Source organism: Perognathus longimembris, chromosome 13, assembly GCF_023159225.1.
Source record: "Perognathus longimembris pacificus isolate PPM17 chromosome 13, ASM2315922v1, whole genome shotgun sequence".
NCBI lineage: Eukaryota > Metazoa > Chordata > Mammalia > Rodentia > Heteromyidae > Perognathus > Perognathus longimembris.
The window spans coordinates 36,801,274-36,816,987 of NC_063173.1; the positions used below are offsets into that span (position 1 = coordinate 36,801,274).

At 39.8% G+C, this 15,714-nt stretch overlaps 1 protein-coding gene across 2 annotated transcripts in view; it reads left to right on the forward strand.

Annotated features, from left to right (window-relative positions):
• The window catches only part of Kiaa1549l (KIAA1549 like), a 250,946-nt gene that overhangs the window by 122,573 nt on the left and 112,659 nt on the right, over positions 1–15,714 (forward strand). The window lies entirely within an intron of this gene.

Consider the following 15,714-nt stretch of genomic DNA (forward strand, 5'->3'; position numbering starts at 1 on the left):
AGAGTGCCTGCCTCGGATACACGAGGCCCCAGGTTCGATTCCCCAGCACCACATAGACAGAAAACGGCCAGAAGCGGCGCTGTGGCTCAAGTGGCAGAGTGCTAGCCTTGAGCAGGAAGAAGCCAGGGACAGTGCTCAGGCCCTGAGTCCAAGGCCCAGGACTGGCCAAAAAAAAAAAAAAAAAAAGAGACAACACAGTAAGTATGAACATTCTGTCATCTTTCTCAGAGTGACAGAGTGACTGGATATTTGATCATCTAAAGAACATAGCATTTATGCTGTAGTATGTTTATCATTTTTTTAAAATAAACACAACTGAACTTTTGAACTGGGCTGATATTTTCTTAAATCATACCATTTGGTGTCATGACAGTGGCAATATTGATCAATCAAGGCAATAGCTAATTAAAAATAGCTATTATGTGCTAGGCAGCATTCTAAACTCTTTTGGTGTGCTGTATCCCCTGGTTCTCATATCAGCTCCAGGAGGAGAGTAGGATTGATGAGGATACTGATGAACAGTGCAGGAAGTGACTTACCCATACAGTAAGTGCAGAACTGAGACTTTACCCAGTGTTGGATTAGTTCTCAGGCTAATCTTCATACCCAGTGAGAGATTCAAGAGACAGAAAGCTAAGATAAAACTGCACAAGGTTGAGAAACCTGAGAACCTTTGTGATGTTACATTGGCTCCGATCCCAAGGCTTCCTTAGTTATGTGGTGTTATGACCTCAGGACAAGAGGGAAGGTCAAGAACCTCAGCAGCGCTTCCCCCAGACACTTCCCATCCATAGGCAGAATTTTCAGTCCAGATTTTTAAATAAAAGTACATGAAGATCTTCATGAGAAAGCAGATTGTTTTCAATGTCATTGAACTGTTGAAGGAACCATGCCGAACTGTTCATTGTTATAATATGGGGGGTAAAATGAAAATTAAAACCAATATATTTCAACTAAAAAGAAACAGCCTGGGGAAGGGAGTGGAGTCTTATCGTGAAGTGACATGTCCCCTCACTGAAGGGGAAGCAGTGATGGTCTGCACCGGCATATCAGCTTTGGGTGGCTGGCATTCTCTTTGGAGTATTTAGTTACTAGTAGCACTCATTACTGGCTCAGTCAGAGATGCAGATTTTAATGCAAAGCTGAAGAAGTGCAGCCTGGAGCCTCAGAAGAGAAAGTAAGGCTGGATTTAGTGAGAGGAGCCCCATTAGCACCAAGGTGAGGGCTGTGGGCTCTGATATGGTTGAGTGTATCACCCTAGAAGTAAATATATTTGAGGTGTGGTCCTTGGGATGGCAGAGTTAAGAGATGTGGACTTTAAAAAATGGAGATGATAATAGTGCATTGTAGCATAAAGTTGTCTCAGGAGATAACTTATAAAGGCTTTGAACAATGTCTAATTTATAGCAAGTACTCAAGAAGTTACTCATTGTTACTTTTCTCTTTGATGATTTCAGCAATGAATGATGAAGAAAGCTAGAGAGGAGTTTAGGGTGAGAAGACTGAAAATATAATGGGAACACTGAATGTTAGAGAAAGGTGAATTAGCACCAAAGTTTGGAGTAGGGTACATGTTAGCAGAAGTACTTGACTGAAATGAACTAACTTTTGACAATATTTTTATCTTTGGAAGGAAACATATATCTATTTGTTTCTGGAGATATGGACCTTTAAGAGATGAGGTATAGTAGGAAATAGGTCCCTAGCTGAGGAGGTTTCCCTTTGAAGAGATTAAGGAAGCTCTCACAAAACTGAGTAAGAGTTATTTTTTTTAATTTTTATTTTTTGGCCAGTCCTGGGCCTTGGACTCAGGGCCTGAGCACCATCCCTGGCTTCTTCCCACTCAAGGCTAGCACTCTGTCACCTGAGCCACAGCGCCCCTTCCGGCCGTTTTCCATATATGTGGTGCTGGGGAACCGAACCTCTTCATGTATACTAGGCAAGCACTCTTGCCACTAGGTCTTATTCCCAGCCCTATGAAAGCGAGCTTGAGCCCTGATTATCTCCCCCTGCTCTTTCTCTGGCTCCTTGTCTGGCCGTGTGATCTTGCTCTTTTGCTTGCATCCCTTCCACGAGGTTTGTACCATAGCCTAACAAGTGCCAGTGCCCTGCCTTTAATCCCGAAGAACAGTGAGCTACATAAACCTCTTTTCCTTTTGAAGTTAGCCTGCCTCAGATACATTACTATAGTAACAAAAACAAACAAATGCAGTCAGCCATCTCTGTTTCTGTTCTCTTTGTCTCTGCCTCTCCCCTTTTTCATTTAGTCTGTCCTCCCCTCAAATTTTCTCATTTCCATTTCTCTCAAGTCTCCTCCTTTAGGCTAATCTGAAAACTTTCTTTGGGTTTGCTGGACAAAAGGCAGCCTAAAGATAGCATGGAGCTTAGTGAACTCTGTTGTGGCCCAACCACACTCTTGGTTGTTATGAGAACAGAAGTAATTGGCTTCCTGTGAGGCAGGTAGTTACTCTTGAACCAGTCAGCAAGCAATAAGAAGTGGTTGTGATTTGCAAGATGGATTTGTTGGAGAAAGGGCTGAGTGGTCAACAGAGGCTCCAAAAGATATCTTCAGTAGACACCATTGGATGCCAGCAAACAAGGTGAGGACCGCTTATTGGTCATCCATCTTCTACTGTCCAAAAATTAAAATTAAGATGGTACTGACTATTCCCAGGTTATGTTATTCCTACATTAACCTATGCCATCTGGAAAAGCTGATGTCCTAGGAAGCACATGACAAAGGAAGATGGTATCAAGGCCTCTCTCCACCAGTCCCAAGGGCACCTCACTTGCAAAGGTTAAATATCATTGCAACACACCCTTCTGTACTGTTCTACTGCTTCACAATCTGGGGGTTGGGCATAGCAGCTCAAGACATAATCTTGGCTACTTGGGAGGCAGAGATCTAGAGGATCATGTAGTTCAAAGCCAGCCTGGGCAAAATGTTCATGAGACTCTCTCTCAACTAATAGCTAGGGGCAGTGGTGTGTGTGCACCTGTCATCCCAGCTATGCAGGGGAGCACAAATGTGAGGATTGCAGCATAGGCCTGCTGGGCATAAAGTGAGGTCCTATCTCTAAAATAGTCGACACGGGGCAGGAGGTGTGTCTCAAGTGGTAGAGTGCCTGCCTAGCAAGTACAAGGCTCTGAGTTCAAACCCCAAGACTGCTAAACCAAAGCAAACCAAACAAACAAACTGAAAACACGAGACAACCTGAGAACACCTGAAGCTAGCTCTTTGGAGATTAAACATAAAACTTGGTTTGATAGTAACCTAGAGGAACAATAAACAACAAAACTCTCAAGATAGATTTTATTTATAAATTGCTTTGTTAAATGGTGACTCCTTTGTACAGCTACATAAAGATAATAATAACTTTTTAAAGAGCAAGAATAGTGGTTTATAATTGAAAAAAATATGAACCAGTTAGTGTTCATGTCCAGAATTTGTGGTGGAAGCCACAGACTGATTAACCCTTTGGAAGCCACTTTCTTCTTTTATTTTTTCCCTAGTCCATGACCCACAGTGCCACTTCTGGTTTTCTGATTAATTGGAGATGGGTCTCACAGACTCCTGCCCATGCTGGCTTTGAACCATGATCCTCAGATCTCAGCCTCCTGAGTAGCTAGGATTACAGGCATGAGGCACTGTGCGTAAGCTGCTTTTTTCTTAGTCTTACAGTGACTGGCAGTGGCCTTGTTGGCACCTCAAGAAGATTGTCCCTAAAGTTCTCATGTTCTGTGCCAGCTATGGAGGACTTCATTGAAAATCCAAGCCCCTCTTAGAGATCATTGTCTCTTGAGAGGACTCACTTCTCCTGACCTCATATCAATTTGCTTCCATACAAGGAGATATAGCAGACTTTCAATAGGTGTTGCCTGTGAACTTCCTGGTGTCTATTTAATTACAGTTTTATGAACTCTTCATACACCAACCAGCCAATTTTGCAGCCCCAGAATCATGCTCAGGAGACAGACACTGATTTTTTTTTCTTGCAGTCAATTTAAAGGCTTTACCATCTGGGATTTTTACTAACTTGTGAAAAGCAAATGAATGCCACGTTTTCAGGATTTTGTAGCCTGGATTCTAGGATTGTTGTGCATGAAATGTATGGCAATAATATGAGCTTGTGTTTATTCATGAAGCTAATTATTAGGAGAGATTTTAAGTGGATGATGCCTTATTTAAGTTGATTTATTGTCACAATGTCTACTTAGTTCATAAAAGGCCACATTTTATTTAAAAGATTTGCAAGTTAATTTGCATTTTGAGACCCTGAAACATTAATAGGCCACCATTTCTACTTTTTTCTTAAACCAAGATTTATTTACCTGAATCAATGAATTTCTTAAACTCTCCAATTTTATATCACACATACCAGGTTGCTGATATCCTTCAGCTTCTTTGAGAAAAATCTTGCCAACCATTCTTTATTTTTAAAATATATTTTGCACTATCTTTAAATAGTTGTACAAAGGAGTTGTCATTCAACAAGGCAGTTTATGAATACAGAATGTCTTGATCAATTGTAACCCCTTTCATCATTCTCCTTCATCCCTCCCACCCCTACTTCTTTTCTCAAGTTTCTTAATTTCATAAGATATGCACTGAGCTTTATGACTGGGTTCTCCCTCACTCTCTCTTCATATTTCTACCCTCCTCCCTTTAGCCCCACCCTCCTTTTAAGTACTTGTTTCCTGCTGTTTATTACACTGTGAGTTGACTTTTCTAAGGAATTATACCATTAGAGGTCTCCCCTGAATGTACCATTATTTCAGTTAATAGATTTGTATATACTTGCACACCACCAAACATATTTACTTACGAGGTTATAAGCTAAATCTAGTGTCCACCTATAAGGGAAGACACACATCCTTTGTCTTTCTGGGCCTGACTTAAATTAGTTGTGCACTCTTCTTTTAGCCTTCAATCATTTTTTTTAACCTCTCCCTTTGCTTCTCTTCATGCCATTTATCTCCTCAATTTCTTCAGAGTTAAGCTCCCCATGGGAGATGAGTTCACACTTCTAAGGCATTTCTCTTGTTTCTGCTGATGGGCTGCCTCCTGGAAGGTGGGGGAAAGAACACTTGTCACACAGAAGCCACGCCTGGCCTCCAGTTCTAGTACAAGACTTTGAACCAATCATGGAACCCCTCTTGTCCCTGTGCCTTCTTCTAAAAGTGAACAACTCTGGACTAGATGCTAAAAGAAACCTTCAGGATGACCTTGTCTAGGGAGGTTATTCACTCTCATTCTGCAAATATAGTACCCCTGTCAGACATTGCTAATTGATCCCATATCCTCGGAACTTTGGTTAGAATCCTTCACAGCAGCCTAGAAAGCCACTACTTGCCTCTTCACATGTGACCAATTAGCTATCTCAGAGCAAGAAATAGAAGCCCACAAGTCTATCAACCATTTATCCTCTTACCTTTGTGAGAGGAAGATGAGAGGAACAGAGACATTATTTTTATTTTCTGAAATTACAAAGGAAAACAAAGATTTGCCTGTTTTTTTCTTTCCAATAATTTCTAAACTATCTTCCTAAAAATAATGATTGTTTTTAAAACCTTGTGCGTTTCCTAACTTCCACCCAACCTAGCCTTTAATTTCTCCTGTGGTTGAAGAATTGACAATTGTTTTAAAGCAAGATATAGAATCAGCCACAGAAGTAGACCAGCTTGCTTTGCAACTGTGTGATGGCAGGCCACAGGGAGTTATTTTACTTTCTTGAAAATCTATTTTCTGTAGTTATATTTAGACTGGAGAAAGATCCTTACATTCTCAGCTCAAATTATGCTCAATGTGCCTAATTGCTGTTACTCTCGGAGATGATATTGAATGAGGTCGTATCTTCAATTCACATTTCCCATCTCTATTTACAAATGACACAGCTTTGGAACATCTGCTCTGCCTATGCGATGCTTGCTTTTGCAGACGATGCAGCTGGAATGGCTGGTAGCTGAATTGTTTCCTTGACACTGATGCTAGGGAACATCTCTCCCTTTCCGGCTTTCCTGCTAGTTACTGTTTGTGAAGTTGCCTTCAGAGTTAAGCTCCCCATGGGAGATGAGTTCACACTTCTAAGGCAGCACATTTCTCTTGTTTCTGCTGATGGGCTGCCTCCTGGAATGTGAATGATGGCAGACTCCATGTAGCTGGGCCACCTTATGTAATAGCCCTGTTGGAAGGGGAGCCATTGGCCTAGAGTGAGATTTGAGCAGATAGAACAATGAAGAGGCCAGAGGTAGCTTTCTAGTAAAAGGATTCTTCGATGTTGGTAGAAAATGTGGCAATAGCGAAGCTTTTTTTCCCCTAGGAAGGAGTAGCACCACAGGGCAATGAGGAAGAGAGGGCCTATAGTTCTCCTCAACTGAATATAAATGCTTGTTGTTGCTATTTACTTCCCATTTTAAATTGTCAAAAGTTAATAAAAGTGAAGGCTTAATAAATGATCCCATTTCTGGAACCAACTTTCCCTTTGCAGAAAAGAGGATCAGGCACCAGCATATTCCAGGCTATGGAAACAATACAGGTTAAGAGACTGGAACTCACCATCATGTATACGGCAGGAAAACAGGAATGGATGCAGAGAACCTGGATAGCAAAAGAAACTTCAAAGACATACCAACAGAAAAACTTGTTGGGTATGCTGGTTAATCTTGATTGTCAACTTGACTAGACTTAAAAATCACCTAGGATTAATAACATAGACCCTTCTGGTATGTCTGTCAAGGGTTTTCAGAAGGATTAACTGTGAGGGAAAGACAACCTATTGAAGGTGGTATCATCCCACAGGCTAAAGATGATGGGATAAAAGGGGAAGAAGGAGAAAGCCCACTAGTGCAAGATTCTGTCTCATTCCTGGCAGCCATGATGTGAGCAGCTCTACCACACCTTCCTCATCATGATCGACTGAAATCTCCAGAGCCAGAATAAACCTTTCCTCACTCAGGTTGTTTTCCTCAGGTGTTTGTCATAGCAATTAAAAAAGTGGTGAACATATTGGGCATCTAGGTCTAGATGGATAAAAAAAACAACTGCTTTAAAAATGGTTTCTTGGTGGTGGGAAGTGTAGCTAAGTGGAAAAGCACTGGCTTAGCATGCATGAGATCTTGGTTTCAATCCCTAGCACATCTATAAAACAAGATTTCTTTGGGTTAAGCCATGCTATAGTTAACAGGCTGTTATTGGAGACTGTTTCACCTTCTTATGTTGTCAGTGAGGGTCCTGAGACTCAATGATTTCAAAGGCAAAAGGTTGTGAAATGATAGCCACAATCAAATGCCCTGCTTGAACTCAAGCCTAGTGGATGCTGCCCCTTAGCTTTTTCACTCAAGGCTTATTACCACTTTTGACTTTTTGTTGACTAATTAGGTGTAACCATCTTATGGACTTTCCTTCCTCAGAACTCAGCCTCCTGCATATCTAGAATCACAGGCATGAGCCACTGGCATCTGGCTACTACACATTAACTTTATCTGTGAGTTCAGGAAATAGAGAATTGTCTCTGAAGAGTTAACTACAGACTGGAAGCTACCTTTTGTTAATTCAGTTCTGTTAATTGCTTTCCAACCAAAATTGGCTCTGGCTTTGTCTTGTGCACAGTGGGGGTAAGTCCAGGATTTATGACATGATCTGACTTTCATATTCACAGCACTAAGTTACCCTTTTACTTTCCATTTACTTTGATATTATAAAGCCAGACTCATTGTTTAACACTATTAAAATGCTCTAAAGTTGCAATTAAAGTGGTAAAATAATCTTTACCATTTGTTATTAAATTTCCTTTCCCTACCAATTGTTCTTCTGGCATTGCTTTAAATTCTTTTTCATATGTATAGCATATTTTCTTGGGGAATCTATTCTTAAAAGGAGTAGATGTTTTGCAAAATGAGAACTGTAACTAAAGTTAACATGGGAAGTAAATTCTCAAAATTCAAAATAAAGACATCTGTATTAGGACCATGCAAACAATATAACCAATAGACTCATCTTACTAATAAAAATTTAGAGTTGATTTATTCAATATTTAAATTCAGGTGTTTTTTAAAAAGAGAAAGTAGATTTTAAAGAAGTGTCTCTGATAGAAATGTTCATTTCTATATGTTACAGCAACATATGTTTGTTATTAAATTTAGCTTTTGAAAAGTGCCAGGATTTGAGGCTCAGTTCCATGTAATTAGTCATGTAATTAGTGTACTACAAAAACCATTCTATTTCTCTTGGTATGTGTAAGTCAACAAAACGTGCTACTGTTTGACTGGTAAGTCGTTCTGACAATTATTTACTTTGAAAATAATAGTTAACAATTACTTTGTGATAGGAGATAGAATTGTAGTTTATATCCTCAGGGAAGTAGTTTATGTATTTAGCTTGAAGAAACTGCATGTATAAAGATAATAGATCAAGAGGTATAGAAAAATCACATGCTGCATAAAATCTTGACCTCAGGGGAGCTTTTTCTTTCTTTAGGGGCCATCAAAGGAGGAGAGAGTATGTCACATCTCTTAAAATATCCTTGTTTATCCACTGTAACTCATTATATCCTTGAAGCCATAATGTCCTAGACAGGCTGTTATTTTGATGTCCCGCCCTCCTCACCTTTCCTCATACCCAACTCTTTCCTTGCTGAGAGATGGGAAATATCTTCTTCAGCGATACGTAGCTGTCTGGGGAAATGTTGGGTTGTCATCTTTTTAAAGAACACTTAGCTGAAGTATGATCGACATACAAAACACTGAAGATACTTACATTTTGAGCTATAAAATAAGTACTCCGCCATTAGCCATCAAACCATCAGCATAGACAAGTTTAATGTCCTAACCTTAAACTTACCCATCATCCCAAAAGTTTTTCCTCATTCTTTTTCTTTTCCTTTTTGTACTAAGAGCACTTCACACCAGCTCTATCCTCACTGGATGTTTAATTATATCATATAATGTTGTTTAATCTATGTTGTCCAGCATACCTTCAGATTATATTTGTTTTGTGTAACTGAATCTTTTGTGCTAGTACGAGGGTTTGAATTCAGGGCCTGGGTACAATCTCTTAGCTTTTTTGCTAAGGTTATTGTTCTACCACATGAGACATAGTTCTACTTCTGGCTTTTCGCTAGTTAATTGGAAGTAAGAGTCTTACAGACTTTTCTGTTTGACCTGGCTTTGAACTGTGATCCTCATATCTTAACCCCTTGAATAGCTAAGTTTACAGGCATGAGCCACTGGTGCACAGTTTGAAACTGCATCGTTGACTGACAGCTGTACACTTCTCTGTTCCCTTCCTGCTGCCAGCAACCATCATCCCTCTCTCATCTGTGTTTGACTATGTTAAAGACTACACATAGGAGAAGTCAGGGAATAATTGTCTTTCTAGATCAGCTAGTTTCTCTTTGTATAATGTCTTGATTTCCAGATTCAGAAAGGGCCTTAACCAGCACAAATAGAAACCCAGTCTACATTTACTAATTTTTAATTTTGCCAAATAAGGGCATAAACAAAACAACAGCTGCATTGTGATGCTATTAATTAGAGAAGGAAAATTTGACACAAAAACCAGAGATTATTCATTACACCTACAAAGGCTGTAGGTGAATACACCTTCATTAACCTCTCCTTTCCTCATGTTGTAATTGTTTTACCTATTTCGTCTTAGTTAACTGAAAACATTGTATCAAGTATTGGGGTTTGGACCTGGTACCAGTGTCTCCTGCCTGTAATCCTAACTACTCAGGAGGCTGAGATTTGAGGATCTTGGTTTGAGGCCAGCCTAGGCAGGAAAATCTGTGCGATTCTTATTTCCAATTAACCACCAAAAAGGCAGAAGTGGATGTGTGGCTGAAATGGTAGAGCACCAGTCTTGAGCAAAAAAGCCAAATGAGAATGTGAGTTCTTGAATTGAAACACCAGTATCTGCACACAAAAAGAAAAGAGTTAAGAGTTTGGACTTTAGACACTGTGAACTAAGTGGTTTTTTTTTTTAATTTTTTTTCAAAGTAGCATCTTCAGAAGGTAAAATCTTTTCTAGCTCCTTAGAAAATATGAAACCCTAGGGTAGAGGCTACTTGGTACGTGCAGCTCTATAGTAAGTCAGGAGAAATTTGCAGAAAGGAATGGGGACTGTAAGGCCATTCCACTTGGGTTAAAATCATAGCCCTGCTTCTTACAGGGCTGTATGACTTTGGGTAAGAATTTAAGATTGTTTTTTAATGTCTGCATTGCAACTGCAAACTGAGAATAAGATGTAACACCTTCTTGACAGCATTGTTGCCAGGCTTCAATGTGTTTCTACTTGCACACGGAGCTGCTGGTTGTAGGAATCTTCCATGCTCAGGTCTGATATGAGGGAGGCTGTCAGCAGGTTGATTGTAGCAAGGAGAAGCTGGTATAGAAGACGGAATGCTTTGACTGTGGGCCCCTGTCTTTCATGTTGAAGCATTTGGCAGATACATATGACTTCTCCTCCCAGACTCTAGGAAATATTATGTGGTTGGCTCTTGGCTTGTCCTTGAGAATAATGGAACCTGGTTAAGACAAGCAACATAACAGCATAGCCAATTCCTTCTCCATGACCATCCCTAGGTCTGGTCAGGTATTGTAAGACTCAGTTACTAATCATAGATTTGCTTGAAGGAACCTGAAAAGAGAAAGAGAAATCCATTGGCAAGGTGGACTGAATTGTCTCTCCTAGTCACATCTAATGATTTTCATCATTGTTTAGTAAGCTGAAACATTGTGGGTTAAAAAAGGAACTTGTATTGATAAAGTACATTGAACTTTAATGTGGATAGACTTTGCTAGTTAGTGCTAAATGAGAAAAAATTTAGCCTTAATGAAATGTCTAAATTATAAAAGTTAAAAAATAAGTACTAAATTGGTATGACCATATATGTGATCATGTGCACCAAGTAAACTGTAAGCAAAAACTATTTGCTATGAAAATATTGGTTATCTGTGTGTGTGTGTGTGTGTGTGTCTGTGTCTGTGTGTATGTACTAACTTTGGGGCTTGAACTCAGGGCCTGGGTGCTTTCCCTTAGCTTTTCCACTCAAGGTTGGTACTCTACCACTTGAGCCATACCTCCATTTCCAGTTCTTTGCTGGTTAGTTAGAGATAAGAATTTTGAACCAAGATCCTAGCTATCAGCCTCTGAGTAGTTAGAATTATAGGAATAAGCTACTTGTACTGAACTGGTTGTCTTTCTGAGCTTAGATGCTTCTAAAGGTCTTGAAGATTACTTAAAATAACATTTTCCTCTTTTAAACTTAGAGGTAATCGTTTTAATCATTATTCAGTTCTAAAAAAGTGGCTATAATTTCTTTCTATAAGAATTAGAATGAGCACATCCTGAAATAGTGTGATTCATTTAAATGCATTGAGGTTTCTGTAGTAAATTTTATGTCAATCAGTCATCAATGAATATGGAATTAAGAATTAAATCTAGATGTGGTGACTCATGCCTGTAATCCCAGCATTTGTGAGGCAGAGGAAGGAGGATCACAAGTTCCAGAATAGTCCAGACTACATAGCAACACCTTATCTCAGAAAAAACAAAATTGTTATTAATGCTAATAACATATCTTGTTTTTCTGGCCCCAAAATAGATACTTGTAGGTGTTCATCAATATCCATGAAGCATCACACAGCTTTTTCTTAAGCAGAGACCACATTTCCTATGTGCCTCCAGTCAAAGGAGAAACAATCAGTGTTAATATTACCATCTTACCTAACTTAATTTAGTGCTCCCAAGAAGTTGAAGCAATCAGCCCAGCAATGTTGGCCTTTCTAATTTAAATGTTCAGCACTTTTCAGTTTCTCCAGTGCTCAGCCCTCTCCTCATTCAATGCATGACTAGTACATAGCTAAGCCTGATAGAAAATGCTGGAAAATAAGCAAATGGGAGACTGTTAGCTAGAGAGCGATGAAGAACATGTTTCCTAATTCTAAATAGAATCAGTCCACCCAACGGTTCTTTGGGGATTCCCCTCTTCCTTCCACTCAATGTCTGGCTCAAGGGCATTGATGTTTGAGTCTGAGCTGATCTAAGCTGGAATTCTCTCAAGAGAGCAGGGCTGCTTGGGCATACTGAAGTGGTACCACACACACAAAAGGAACAAAGATCAGAGATTCACAGTCATCTCCTATGGGGATTTTCTGGGGTGAAGGGGAATTGGATGTAGAATGGCGAGTCTTACTAATGCTAAGAGTTCTGGATGGATTGCCCTCCTTCTCCACTGAGTGCAGAAAGGTTACATTGAACAACATGGAACGTGGTCAATGTTAGAAAAAGCAAGCCATAAAAATGGAAGTATAAGAATTTATTATTAGTATAGTTTAGGGAAAAGAGGCAACTCTCAAACCTCTGAATTCACTTTTGTGGCTTGATTAGAACTATAAGAACTAATAAATAACCAACATTTATTGACAGTTGGCCACATACGAGGATGCATTCTCAGTATTCTACTATGTGCCTTCATGCCTTTAAACCTCGAAAGAACCTAGTGAAACACATTGTCTATATATCAGAAAGGAGTGAATTTTTTATACAAGTCTTAGAAAGGAGGAGAGGTGACTTACCTTTGTATAGCTGGAATGAGGTAGGTAGGATGGGAAACTCAAATAACTCTGACTCCAAACCCATATTCTGAACTGAGCACTTTCATGGTGAGGAGTACAACTTATTTGTATTTATGATGAAATGATTGTCAGAGAAAGCATTCAATAAATAGTTACAGAATAAATTACCAAAATGATTGAGCAAATATGGGGGGAAACTGGCTGTAAGAATACACAGACAAAGCAGGGGCTATAAGGCAGCTAACTGTGAAGACTTGTGAGAGTCATGGCATGGATTTTGGGTCTATTCCTTAGGGGAAGCTCACATCCAAAGCTCTGTAAAATGTTGCAAAGCCCAATAACACTTTTTCCCCCTTATTAAATGTTTTCTTTAGGAATAGAGTTTTCTATATACCTAAAGTCTTCCTTGTGTAAGGCATTTAAATGGGTTCAACTTTCCTATAAGGTATTGGCATAAAATAATAAAAATTAATAGGAAACTTTGGAAAGGTTTACTAATGTGATTGTCCTGGCTTTGAAGGTCATTATTGGTAATTAATTACATTTTCTTTTTCATTTAAAAGATTTGGGGGGCAGTACTGGTGGAGGCAGGGGGAAGTTGAACTCAAGGTCTTACATTTGGCATTATAAGAAAAGCATTTGGAGCCTATTGGCTGAAGCTGGCTGTGTATCACTTCCTCTATGACATGGAGTTGTCAGATGTGTGAATCACTATGCAGTGGGACAGGTATGCCCACAAGTCTGTAAAGTAGGAAAATCAAAGTCTTTCCCAAAAGAAAGTCTGAAACTAAAATATCATACCTTATAAACCATGTGGTCAGATATATATGAGGGGCGAGTGGGACTTTTTCTTTCTGTCTACTTTTCTGAACTTTCTGTAATGATTATGTAAATCCAGGTTGACAAAGATAAAAGTGGAATCATATTACTGTTTTAATGGGGGTGGAGGGGATTAGTTTTATTTTTAAACCCATTTCACAAAGTATTTAAAAGCAACAGACTTAGAAAAAATAGCTGCAAAGGAGCTTTGAAAGTTAAAATGTTTCTGTCGATGCAGTAAACAGAGCCTTCTTTTGGCTGGCATTGATTCAAGGATTGACAATCTGATTCTATTAACTGGTGCATTTTGTTTTAAAAAGCCCCGAGGGGAATCATCTTGTTCAGGAAGATTGCAGGCGCCAAACTTTCAAACTTCCGCTGCTTTGAGAGGATTTGGCACAGAAGTGGGTGTCGGGTGTGGGCTGGAAGATGGCTTTGAATCCATCACTTTTGACCTTCTGGGAATTGAAGTATGGCAGCTCTCAGTGATTTAGAGCTGAGCTTGGTAATGTGTGCCGAAGTAGCACCGTTGAGAGACACGTCATCAAGCTCAGAGGAAAGAGGCAGCCTCTGCGAGGCCACCATCTGTTCAGGTCACACTGAGAGGACACAGCCTACCTCATCTGGATCATGGAGGAAGGTACAGAGAGCTGGAAAGCTGAAATCTTAGTGGGTAAGTCTCCCTGGGCTACTCAGGGTGACTCATTGAGACCATGGCCAAGCCAGGACTTGATTTCTCTGAGCTCCAGTCTCCTTACTTATGAAGTGGGGATGATGTTTACTCTCTATCTCACAGATACTGTGAAAAACAAAGCAAGGTGACAGATAGGGAAATACGGTGCCAGCTATAAGGGTGCACGGGTGTGCAGTGTGGGGCTCTATCATGCATGATTTGCAGACATTTCTGAGATATGACATCCAGGAGCGTGTGAAAATATTAATATCTGTGCCAAGCTGGCCAAACAACAACAACAATAGTAGTAGTGGTGGGGTGGTGATGGTAGTAGTAGTAGCTAGCATTTGTTTGAGTTCCGTGTGTCAGGCACTGCCTTAAAGACATCACATGTGTCAACTCATTTTCATCTAATTACAGGATAGATAATGTAATTGTTTCCATTTTACAGATGGTGGAAGCAGAGGCACAGATAGGTTAAGTAAACTGTTCCAGATCACAGTCACTAAATTGAGGCATTCAGGAAGCTACACTCTGCCCTGATAGGAAACTACGGGAGCCTTTTGTGTTGCTGTCTATTCATTGGATGCTTGAGTTTCGTATGTTAAAGAGCTGCCAATGTTGGAAGAAGACACCTGTCCTGTCCTAATAGGGGAACTTTTGGACCAAGGACAAGTCTTTATGTTTAGCTCTAATCCATGTCTTCCTTTACCATCACTAGTTTCAATCAGTGACCATGTCATTGAAACATTTTTCTCTGAAATTCTTCACATCAGTTGTTCTTTGGACTTCCTAATTCAGGAAGCATGCTCTTTTCTCTGACTTTATATACATAGCAGTATTGGAAGTCACTATTCCCTGAGGTCAAGCGTGCTTGAGAAATACTGCTAATATGTTTGAGAAATACAGGCTCAAACCGTTTACCATCTATTTTTTTTAAAAATATATTTGCTTACCATCTATTGATGGATGTTATACCACATACCAGGCATTCATGGTTTGGGGGAATTAGGACTTTTCTGGGGCTTTATTTAAATGTTGACCACATGGGAATAGACCAATGGAAGTTCCACATCTACTCTGGTACCAATATCTAAGAAGGCTAAAATAAACCAGGTTCTGCTTCAGTAACAAACAAGCCTCAAACTACCACAGCTTCTAACAGCAAAAACAATTTTCTCACTTGTGCCATGTATACAGAGGAGGGCCTTGCTCATTTTATGCAGTTCTTGTGAACATTTTCAGTTTATTCCTCTTCCCTCCTTACCTCTTCTTTCAGCAACAGCTTATTGAGATAGAATAGAAACACACACCACTCAGGTGGCCGAAATTATGTGCAAACTCAGAGCTTTTAGCTTCACTCAGCTCATTTCTAACAAGTAGCTGTACTATTTTTAGCCAACAATGTAGAAAACTCTAGAAGTTCCTTTCTTTTTATTTTTGGTTTAAAATGTAAGTTAGGGGAAACTCAGCTTTCTCTGCACCATCAACCCTTCAGAACCAGGGAACAGGGGAGTCATTGGCAGATGTTCAACATCCCTAGCTTCTGGATTATTTCCTGCCTTCCCTTCCTGCTCTGGGCCTGCCTCCCTGCCTCCCTACCCTTCCTGTGTTTTGCACATTCCTACTGGACAGCTCTGGTTTCT